This window comes from Camelina sativa, chromosome 7 (assembly GCF_030686135.1).
Source record: "Camelina sativa cultivar CO46 ecotype springtype chromosome 7, ASM3068613v1".
NCBI lineage: Eukaryota > Viridiplantae > Streptophyta > Magnoliopsida > Brassicales > Brassicaceae > Camelina > Camelina sativa.
In genome coordinates, this window is record NC_141886.1 from 1,155,687 (window position 1) to 1,166,619 (window position 10,933).

At 36.9% G+C, this 10,933-nt stretch overlaps 1 pseudogene; it reads right to left on the reverse strand.

Moving 5' to 3' along the window:
• Window positions 1-6,517: 6,517 nt before the first annotated feature.
• LOC147940712 (uncharacterized) lies at window positions 6,518-8,119 on the reverse strand (annotated as a pseudogene).
• Between the last annotated feature and the right edge of the window lie 2,814 nt (window positions 8,120-10,933).

Here is a 10,933-nt window from a genome sequence, read left to right on the forward strand (position 1 = left end):
ACGGGTCGGGCTACATTCTTATTCCAGCCCGATCCGTTTGTCTCGGGAACAGTCGTTTAGACGAAGTGATCAACTGCAGCACCAACATATACATATATGGTCTTAGACTCAGTTGTACTCAGATTTCACTTTATAATCTCCTAGAAAGCAGAAGCATAAACCATCCATCTCAAGCCTCAAAGCATATTTAGATAGCCACATAAAATTATCCACCAATATCATACCATATGTGCTTAGTTGTATCTCTCAGAATTCTAATGAATCAAAGAAGTGAAAACTATGTTTTTGGCGGACCCATGAGAAAAATTTACCCAGGTCAATAATTTTTTTTTATAAGCAGTTAATATTTAAACACAAAGAAAAAGAGACTATCGGTGTAGTATAGGAGTATTGAACCTGGGTTTGGAGAGGTCAAAACTACTAAAGAAAACCAACTTTGCTACAAGAATTTCCGTACTTCATAAGCAAAAACACTTTATTTCAATATTTACCAAGTCATATGACCTCCCTAACCACTATGTAGGTCCGCCTTTGTGATTTTGTGCAAATTAATTTTGAAAACTTCCTAAATGATACTTAATAGTAAAAATTACGTCGCCAACAACAACATAATAATTTATATCAGTGTCAACTACAAATTTACAAAAATCATCAAAGTACAACTATGAACATGAACGTACAACTATATCCTTAATTATATGTTAGTTGTACAATTTATATTATTTGACATGGCAGTTATACCATTTGTACTATTTGTACCACTAGGTTTTAGTCTACACTATGGGTGTGTTGTTACATAATCGTTATTATTTTTTTAAAAAAAATAACATAAATTAACATGTTTGTTATTTTTTTTTTTGTGTGTACGTCAAAATTGAAAAATTATGTTGTATGAGTTTAAATAAACTAATGTAAACAATTTTTTTTGACGATAATATATTTGATGCAATGAAATCCTATTTCAACTTACATGCCATATATTTTGTAGTTGTAGTCATATTTCAAAATCATTGTGATACACATTTTTAATAAAAATTATTTTGTGGTGTTAGTTATGCATTATTTTTTTCATTTATAGTGATAGCTTAAATAGATTTAAAATGTTTCAGTTAAGAAAAAATCAAAATAATAAATAGTAGGTTTGCAATGTCTCATGCATATATAACTAAGTGTGTCTAACAATATATTATTAGACTAATTCATTTTTCACAAAAATTAAAAATAAAAATAAAAACAGTAACTACTTTATTAGGTTACTATCTTAAACTCTTCACTTGTGTACGGACTATGATTTATATAAAATGATAAAGTTTCAATTAGAAAAAAATAATTAACATTTTATGGCGTAATAGATACATAAACATAAATACTATTTCTTTAGTTAATAAACATTAAGACCAACAATGGAAAGTAACAAATAGTAAATTCTATATTTTCTCTTAAAATATTATAAAATTAAACTATATATCATATATTAACTTTTGTATCATATTTAAATAAACTAAAACTTTTATTAAGTTAAGATATCATTTGGATTTGACAAATCAAAAAGAAATAAGGTATCATTTGTTAAATCGAGGGAAAATGATATAATAAAATTTATAAAATTTATGTGAGATTTGAGATATAGTTATAAAGAATGATATGTGGAATTATAAAATTATATGAGATTTGAAATATGTGAGTTATAGTGAAATATGTGTCTTTCTTTTAATAGATAATACATAAATCAATGTACCAATTGTAACTATTTGAGAGTTACAAAAAACAAATAAGTGTATATTAATAAAATTTTAAATTGTTCTATTATATGAAATTAAATTCATTGAGAGCACTACTATGATTTTATCTTGGGAGTTACAGAATAATTTTTTTAAGTAGTGGGGTTTAAATGTGTAATACAATGTAGTTTCTAGGGAAATCTGAAGGGTTACAATGTATTACAATGTGTAACGTATTACTTTCTACTTTTCCAAATCATTAAATTAAAACCCATTGAACTTTAAAGTGAGTGTGGTTATATTGGTGGATCCACAATTTGATTCAAAAGTATAATATGTTACACGTTCATCGTTTAAAGGAATATGAGCATCTAATGCTGAAATAAAACTTTAAATTCTTTATCAATAAACTTAATTTTTTTATTAAAACCAGAATATGTAACTAAAATTAAAATTATAAAAATTATAAAAGAAACATGAATAAATTAGTAAAATGTTAGAAATTATATAAAATCTGAAACAAAATAATATATATATATAATATAAAATTTTTTATTTGATATTTAACCCATATAACAACATTTAGGAAAAGTTAAAAAAACAATTTTAAGAGGGAGCGGAGAAGAAATTATTACTTATATGATGGTAATCTAAATTAGATAATTGAAATGAATCTTTTAAAAAAGAACAATGTAAAATATATATCTTGTAGTCTCCAAAATTAAAATTTAACATTAAACTGTTACAGTAATATTTTATCCGATTTTGTAACCCATATAACAACAACAACAAAATCAAAACAAAAAAATACATAAAAAGATTTGAGGTATAGTGGAAGAGAATGTTAGAATAGGAGAGTCAGAGATACCAATATGAGAGAATGATTATTTCTATGATAAGAATGGTAAAAAAAGAACAATGTAAAATATATATAATGTAGTCTCTAAAATTAAAATTTAGCATTAAATTATTACTATGATATTCCGTCTGATTTTGTAACCCATACAACAACAATAACAACAAAATCAAAAAGAACAAAAAATACATTAAATGATTTGAGGTATAGTGGAAGACTTGTAAAAAAAAGAACGATGTAAAATATATGATAACAACCCAAAAACCAACCCGAGGAGTTACCCGACTCGAACCTCGTGCATCGCCTCGAGCAGAACCTCAGGCAGAACTGATCAGCTAAGTTAAAAGGGTTTCCATATATAAACCCCCTATTCTTCCCTTCGCGAGGCACGCCGCAGACACTCAAACACAGAGAGCAAGAACTTCTGAGAGAGAGAGAGAGAGCTATTCAAAAACTTTCTTTTCCACTTTGTTAGGATTCAGTTTTATTTCTTTTGCTATTATTTCCAGTTTCGATTCTATACTTTATCACTTTTATCTTATTTTCAATACAATGTAATTTTCCTTCATTTTTGTTTTTATGCTTGTTACCATGAGATCTGAGTAGTGAACTAAGGTTTCTAAGGATGGGATAGACAAATTTGTGTTTTTCATCGGTTAGGATGTCCTAGCTTGATTGTTCATTTTATAAAAAATTCTTTCTAGATTGGTGTTGTTATTGTTATTTTCAGACCGAGAGGTTGAGATTAGATCTAGGGTGTTTTGCCATCGTGAGATGTTGTTGAAATGCTTAAATCAATCAATGCTAGAGATTTACTCACTTAGCCTAAGAGATTAGAAGTGTAAGGAGTTTATTGACAATAATGGATCAGATTGTAATGCTTGCTTAGTCATGTTTCTCCAACGAGAGTTGGGTAGGGGAGTGACTAAGGTTGATTGTTTCTATCACGAGAGTGTTTTAGCAAGATTTAAGGATTCATTGTATAGGGAATATTTGCTTCAGGCATGTAGGACATCCCAAATTGGTCAGGAGCACTTATGAGTCGATTACCCCATCCTTAGGAGCTTTCTTCTTTTGATTGTTTAAGTTTTACTCTACAACTCGACCCCTTATCCGAACTGGTACTCGATCGCCAGCTTCGTGTACACCTGCGAGCTGTTCATCCTTGTTTTTTTGGTCTGATCATCCCACCCGATCTTGTACTCGAATGCTTGAATCGAGTATTTATGTCGTGTGGTTCTTGTTCTTTTATTTACTTTTGCTTATTTTAGGTTGTTAGAAATAAACCCCCATTATTGCTTGGCTTGACTTGCATGGTTCTAATCATATCTTATCTGCTAGCATAACAACCATTTGGATTGATAACCCTTTGTACTACAACTGCATAGTGAATTGATACCCTGCGTGAAAATCCTGTTATCAATTTTGCGTCGTTGCCATTTGGTTGAATTTTGTTTGCTACGTTTACGATTTCAGCACTTGCTAGATCAAGTTCTTTTCTATCCATAGGTTCGGAACTGACTTGTTTCCTTTCGTGTTTGGTTTTTTTGCATTTCAGGTACAACCCGAGTACCCACCCGACCCATCACTCGATCACCTGGATCGGGTAGACCTTCGTGTACACACTCGGTTAACTGATTGTGCATGCAAACACGATCCAAGGGTAGCCAACACTTGAGTCCTTTCATAGACAATATCGACAGACCAAGGTTACTCCGTTAACAGCAAGTACCGCAACCACAACCAACCACAATTGAGGAGATCATGAATAATCAGAATGGTCCACCAGCTCCTCAAGAGAGGACCAATATAGGAGCAGGGGATGCTCCATCTACTCACACTCAAAGACGTGGCATTGTGCCACCTTCTGTTCAAAACAATAACTTTGAGATCAAGAGTAGTCTCATCCAGATAATTCACAGCAATTAGTTTCATGGACTGCCAATGGAGGACCCATTGGCTCACCTAGATGAGTTTGATAGGCTCTGTAGCCTCACAAAGATCAATGGAGTTAGTGAAGATGGATTCAAACTCCAGCTTTTCCCATTTTCTTTAGGTTAAGATCAAGGGTGTTAACGGTTTACGTTTTTGGGTGCTAAATGAAAAAAAGAAAGAGACTGAAAAGTGAAAATAGGGCTAAGCTTTGTATGCCCCAATTGTTCTCAGTCTTAGATAGTTTTCATAATTCTAGCATTCCTTCTTGTTTGAGAGTAAGCCACCTGAAAATATTACTTGAAACCTATCTTCAAATGTCTTACCCTTAAAACCGATTGAGCTTGGTTGAGGGGGATCAGAGAGTGGCGTGGATGACGTTCCGGGGGGTCGTCGGAAACGAGACAATGTCTGGAATCTCCATGTTAAAACGTCCCATTCCTGTAAATCGACAAGATTTTTTTTTTTTTTTTAAAAACGAGCTTGACCACCCATGACTCGCTCAGCTACTTGTCGACTTAGTAGGTTTCGCTTTTGACGACAAAGTGTTTTTCCCTGATGTATTCTTAGTCGCTTGAGTCGTCCCTGGCCAAACGTAAGGTCCGGCTGAGTTTATCTTATCCACCTCGGTGCAGAAAGCTGCAGGATAAGGAAAGAGACACCTTGGCACATAAACTGCAGGACAAAACAAAAAAATGAGATCAATCATGTTAGCTAAGAATCAAAGTTAAAGTCATAGAGCAAGTCGGCTACCGGGTAAAAGATTCCATCCAGAAAAAAGGAATCGAAGGATCTTCGACGACCCCCCGGAACCACTTTCAGGAAAAAATAGGACCCAAGCCAGTTATAACTCTTCCCCTTCGTCCCTTCAACGAGTACCGCCCTCCTTGAACCAACATAGTAAACGCCTGGCGCCTTTGTTTGGTTTCTGGGTATGAGCCGGGTGAGTTCCTCGAAGTGTTCAACCGTCAGGTTGATCCCTACTGCATCGGCCAAGATGGAAATACCGACCGCGTTCCGAAAAGTCACCATCGCAAATTGGGATATTGCCATCTTACGATTTGCAAAGTATGACATCAGAAAAGAATGGAGGGGGAAGGTAATCGCACACTCGGTAAAGAGTTTTTCCGAGACACAGATATAATCCTCCGAGACATCCCAAGGACGTTGATTCTCTTCCAGAACAATAATGGGAGGAAGAGAGGATAACCCGCCGAGCTTAAGCGCCCTCTTAGCTGACTCGAGCTTATTAGTAGATTTGGGAACGTAGGAGAGAATATGTCTCCTAGCCCCGGAGTACCAGACTCGTCCAAATCCTCGTCAATAAGAGAGGGGATCGCACAAGGAAGAAAGGATGAATTGGTAGCTGCCGCATCAGAAAATATCCGACGTTGGAGCTCCGCAAACATAGCCGCAACAGAATCAGAAGACGAGCCAGAGCGTAGACTTGTCACCAGCGAATCATTACAACTCAAGCGTTAAACGACGTTACAACTTCTGGACTTCACGCGCACTAGGGTTCGCGCACGGTGATTCGACAATTAACATCGAAAATCAAGGAATCTCATGCGCGACTCTTCATTGCCTCAACTTCTGTCTGGAATTATGCCTTGACGACCGAAGTTCGAAATCTGTAACTCGCCTAGACGAGCCTAGTTCTTTTGCCGAGTCACCAAAAGTTTACCGAGAGTATTAAACAAAGTGCTCTGTCAAAAGCTGCGAACTAGTGTTGAGGAGGGAATACTGTTGGGGGTGGATTCTCACTCCCACAACATTTACCAGGCCCAAGTACATTTAAGCCCAAGAAATTCCCATTAACTAAGAAGGGTATTTCGGTCCTTTTGATGGACGAACCGACACAAATCCCTATAAAAACCGGTGTACGGCGTCTGTAAAAGGGGGATGAAAAAGCGGGACAACGAGAGGTAATGAACAATCAAGACACTCGTCGAGCAAGAAAGTTTAACCTGTCTATTCTTTCAGCTGTTTTAACCCGTCTATTTCGATCTTAGCTCGTAATAATTACTGGTGTAACCCGACCTTTGAACGAATCAATAATGTTAACTTTGATATATGTGACCGATTTGGACATCAAAATGCATGTCTTCATCTCATGATCTACATAGTACCGCTTCCCCTCAAGGGTACTGACTTGGTAACTCCAAGCTGACACTGCCATTATAGCCAAACCAGCAGACTCTTTATGATATCGCAACATTAGCTTGTGGACATTTGGTGTGACTGGTTCAGGAAGGGTAATGAGTCTCTTTGATTTAGATCGTCTTAGACAAAACCATTGCATCAGCTTCGTCTTAATGGCTTTGACCATCGTCATAATGGATAGCTCCACTATCTTTGCTCGCAGAAAGCTTGCGTCTAGTGTTCAAGTGGAATTTCTTTCAAATACGCAGCACAGCAGGTGCTTCTAGCAGCAATTTCATCAAATGATTCTTTAAACGAACCAGAGTTGTAGGTACGAGCTGCTTTACCAACGAGATTTGCAAGTCCTTTCCCACCAAAGTGTATGACATTCCTCTCAATGTGCACTGCACATGCTCAATTAAAAGCTTTAGGGTACACTCTCCCAATCCTTGCATAGATTAACCTATGACAATCGGAAACAATAACCAAGTCTTCGGCATCTGGCACTATCACATTGAGCTTACTGAAAAACCAAGACCATGCAGCTTCACTCTCGGAGTCCACAACAACGAATGCAATTGGATAAACTTGGAAGTTTGCGTCCTGCATTCTTGCAGCAATGAGACACCATTTAAACTTAGACTTTTTCGTTGTACCATCAACGAGAACCACCTTCCTCATATATGTGATCCCTGCAATGGTTGCACCTAGTGAAAAGAACAAATATTTGAATTTTTTCGAACCATCAGCTTCAACTATGTGCTCCAGGCTGTACAAAGTCCCATGATTGCCTTGTTTCAACAAATAAATATACCTAGCCAAAAGTTTGTAGCTGTCTGCATCACTTCCACGATTGTTCTTAATAGCCACCTTTTTCGCATACCAAGCCTTCATATATGTGACAGAAGCCTTCAGTTCCGTAAGCACAATGTCTGGGATGTCGGCTGGTCGTGGGCCTCTGAGACCGTTGGCAAACTTCCTCTTCAAAACAACACTAGTAACCTTAGGAGATGCTAGCTTCCATATTGTGCTTGTGAAGTGATTGTGCAAGTATGTGTTAAAGTAGCTCACGAACTTCAAAATTCTTTGAATTTGGTGAGACAACATGTCTCAATACTCTCCACCTACAGGCAAGATCAACACACACAAATATAAGCCTCGTCGGGTCAGATCTTGTTTCCTTGAAATGAAATTGACGCTTGATAGCATATATCGATATTTTGTTCTGCATCTCCACTTTGTCTTTAAAGAAACAACCAATATAAAGGGCATCCTCCTCCGCACTGACAGTTGCACAACCATTTGTGTTAGTCAAGTCTAACACATCATCAAAGACCAGCTCAGCATCATCCATTTGCACAACATCGACGGAGTTAGCATCAGTTGTTATGTTTTTGCGAGATACATGACCAGAGGCAAAGGGATTGACATAAGTAAGAACCTCTTCACCAACATAACTAGGTGGCATTCAAGCTTCAATGACATTTGCTCGAGGGGGTGCATCAGCTGTATAGTTTTTGGATGTGAACAAGGCACTGGTACGCCCATACCATTAGTAGAATCGTCACTGATAAAATCAGCCCAACCATACTCCTTAAATACCTCATCCTCTTTAGAAGATGAAGAAATCACACCATATGTGAAGTAAACATGAGACTGAACATTAGTTTCTCCACCTTCAAAGGGGCTACTATGTCTTGCCCTCTACTCAGCGTCTTCAACATCCCTAAAAAAATGGTCATCTTCAGAGTTGTAGTTTGTAGTCCACTCCTTCTCATGTTCCACCTGCTGCTCCTGAAGTTCAGCCTCTTGCACTTCTCTGAGGACCGTTCATCTTCAGAATAGTTGTGTTCTCTCTCATCCATCCCATTTTCCTCCATACCATAAACCATATTACTTTCTCCACTCTTATTTGACAGCGAAGGAGTAGCCACATCTGCAAGGCTTATTATGCGACTCATTTGTATCCGGCCAGAGCTCTACGCTCTGCTCTCGGGCAGCCCTTTCTCCAACACTGGTGCCTTCCCCGCAACTATTAAACCCTATAGGAACACCAACTAGGCTTGTTCCCTGAGCGTTAGTCCCATCTAACAGAATGCCTTTGGCTTTATCATTACTCTCGGGGAAAAGTCAGTGTACAAGACAAGGGGGATGAGTTCGAGTATGAGTACTTGCTCGAACTGATTCCACACTGTAGATTTGGATCGACTCAACAGAGTAAACAGAACCATCTCCCTGGCCTACTTCCCCTCCACCGGCAGACGAAACACAAATTTTCCTTATGCCACTGTCACCAGCTACAACAGTTGAAGCTTCGAGAGTCAGCAACAAATGCATATGAATGAAACTTTACTGCACGTTAACGAAGTCCCTTACGCCCATATTAGTGGTGATGATGACTGGGAGCCTACTGTTGACAGAAAACATTGACAGCTGACATGGCAGCCATTAACTCAGTTTTGGCTTAAGATAAATCTGGTGAAGCTCAAACTGGTCACTAACATGAGAGGCCAACTCCTCATATTTCATCGAGACGTTCATAGTAACGCTTCTTGCATAGCATTCTTTTGCAATTATAAAATCTCATATCCCGGTTTCAGAACATTCCCAACTACCAGCAATGACAATGACTACAACTTCTTCGACCTGTTTTACAAATTATAGGAAACCATTTACAAAAATTTTGACTTGAGGAAAACATCATCTATTGTTCGAGGCACTTTATCTTATAATCTACACCTATCAAAAACCCTACTTCCAGTTTTCCAATCATCCAAAAAACTAAAAGATTTTAAAGCTAACGAAGATTACCTCTTCGGTCATAACTGACGACGATCATGACTTTCACCCGATTTCTGACTGTTTTTACCCAACCCTTTCACCCTCTTCCCAAGCAACTGTAATTGTTTGACAGTAATTACAATGTCCACAGAAGTTAACATCATCTCTTATATTCGTTGAATTGCGCCTCCTTAACCTAATTCGCTGTTCACTTCACCACATCTCTGATTCTCCGCCATAGAATTAATTGTATAGTACCAGCGCGTGGGATACCGTCCTTAATTTCCAATTTCCAAGAAGTTTTTATCGCGCTCACTTACTCGGGTTTTATCCGTCATTGTACACACATGAAACTACCGAAACCTGTAAGACTGGATAGAAGTGCTCAAATCAAAAGTTTCAGTGGAAAAAAATGTCTACTTCTATAATAACCCCATAAATAAATTGAATTTGCTTATTTTGTATAAATGTTGTTTTTAGTGGAAAAAAAAGATGATCTAAGTTTTAATTTGGCCAACAAACTAGAAATTTGGCTAAGGTATAGTCTGTTCAGGATTGGACTAAAATTAGAATAGTACATATTTAATTTACCATTCATCATTGCGTATCAGTATGCAACATTGCATACTAAAACTCTCCATACTAGTATGCATTTAAGCATACAACTCTATACCGTCTGCATTTTTCATTCCATTCCTCAAAAGCTTTGTACCATTATAAACTCCATACTAGTCTTCTCCATACTACATTCCAATGTTTTGCATACCAAAATATTGGTATGCATAGTTAGGTCTACACCATATCGTACAACCATTCAAAGCCCAAGTGTTTTGCCTCCTAAATGATTTTCAAGCTATAATAGTGATTTTTGGATTTCCGCTTAATGAAAATCTTTTCCAGAGATACAATAGCGCTACAATAGAGTTCATATCCGGCTTTGACATTTTTAGTAGAAGTTGGTGAATTCGTGCTAAAATAATATGCTACCAATGCTCATATTTACAAGGTGAATAATCTACAGAGGATATATCAGCTTCAGCAAGTAGTAATGACCTCGAGACAAGGTTCGCTTGATTTGTCCAACTACTTCACGAAGAAAAAGACACTGTGGGAGAAACTTGCAAACACAAAGTCTAGGACGGTGAAGCGAAGTGATTGTGATCAAGTTAAAGAGTTTTGATTATTGTCGTCAAATATTCTTTAAAAATCTCAAAAGGAAAATATAACATAGGTATAACCAGTAACCTAAAAATCACACTTAGAAACGAACAAAGTCTTCATTGCAAATAAAGAAAACTCTGGGCCAGCTTTGAATATTCAGAAATTGGATTGATACTCTCTTTTTAAAAAACTTTATGGAAACAAACATCGGACACTCCTAAGCAATATCGGCCAATGGGGAAAACTATCTCTTCTAGTGTCGATCGACACCAATTCCTTTGATCATGCTTAAATGATTAAATGTCTCCAAAACGCTCCAAAATGTTCTATTAAGCTTGAA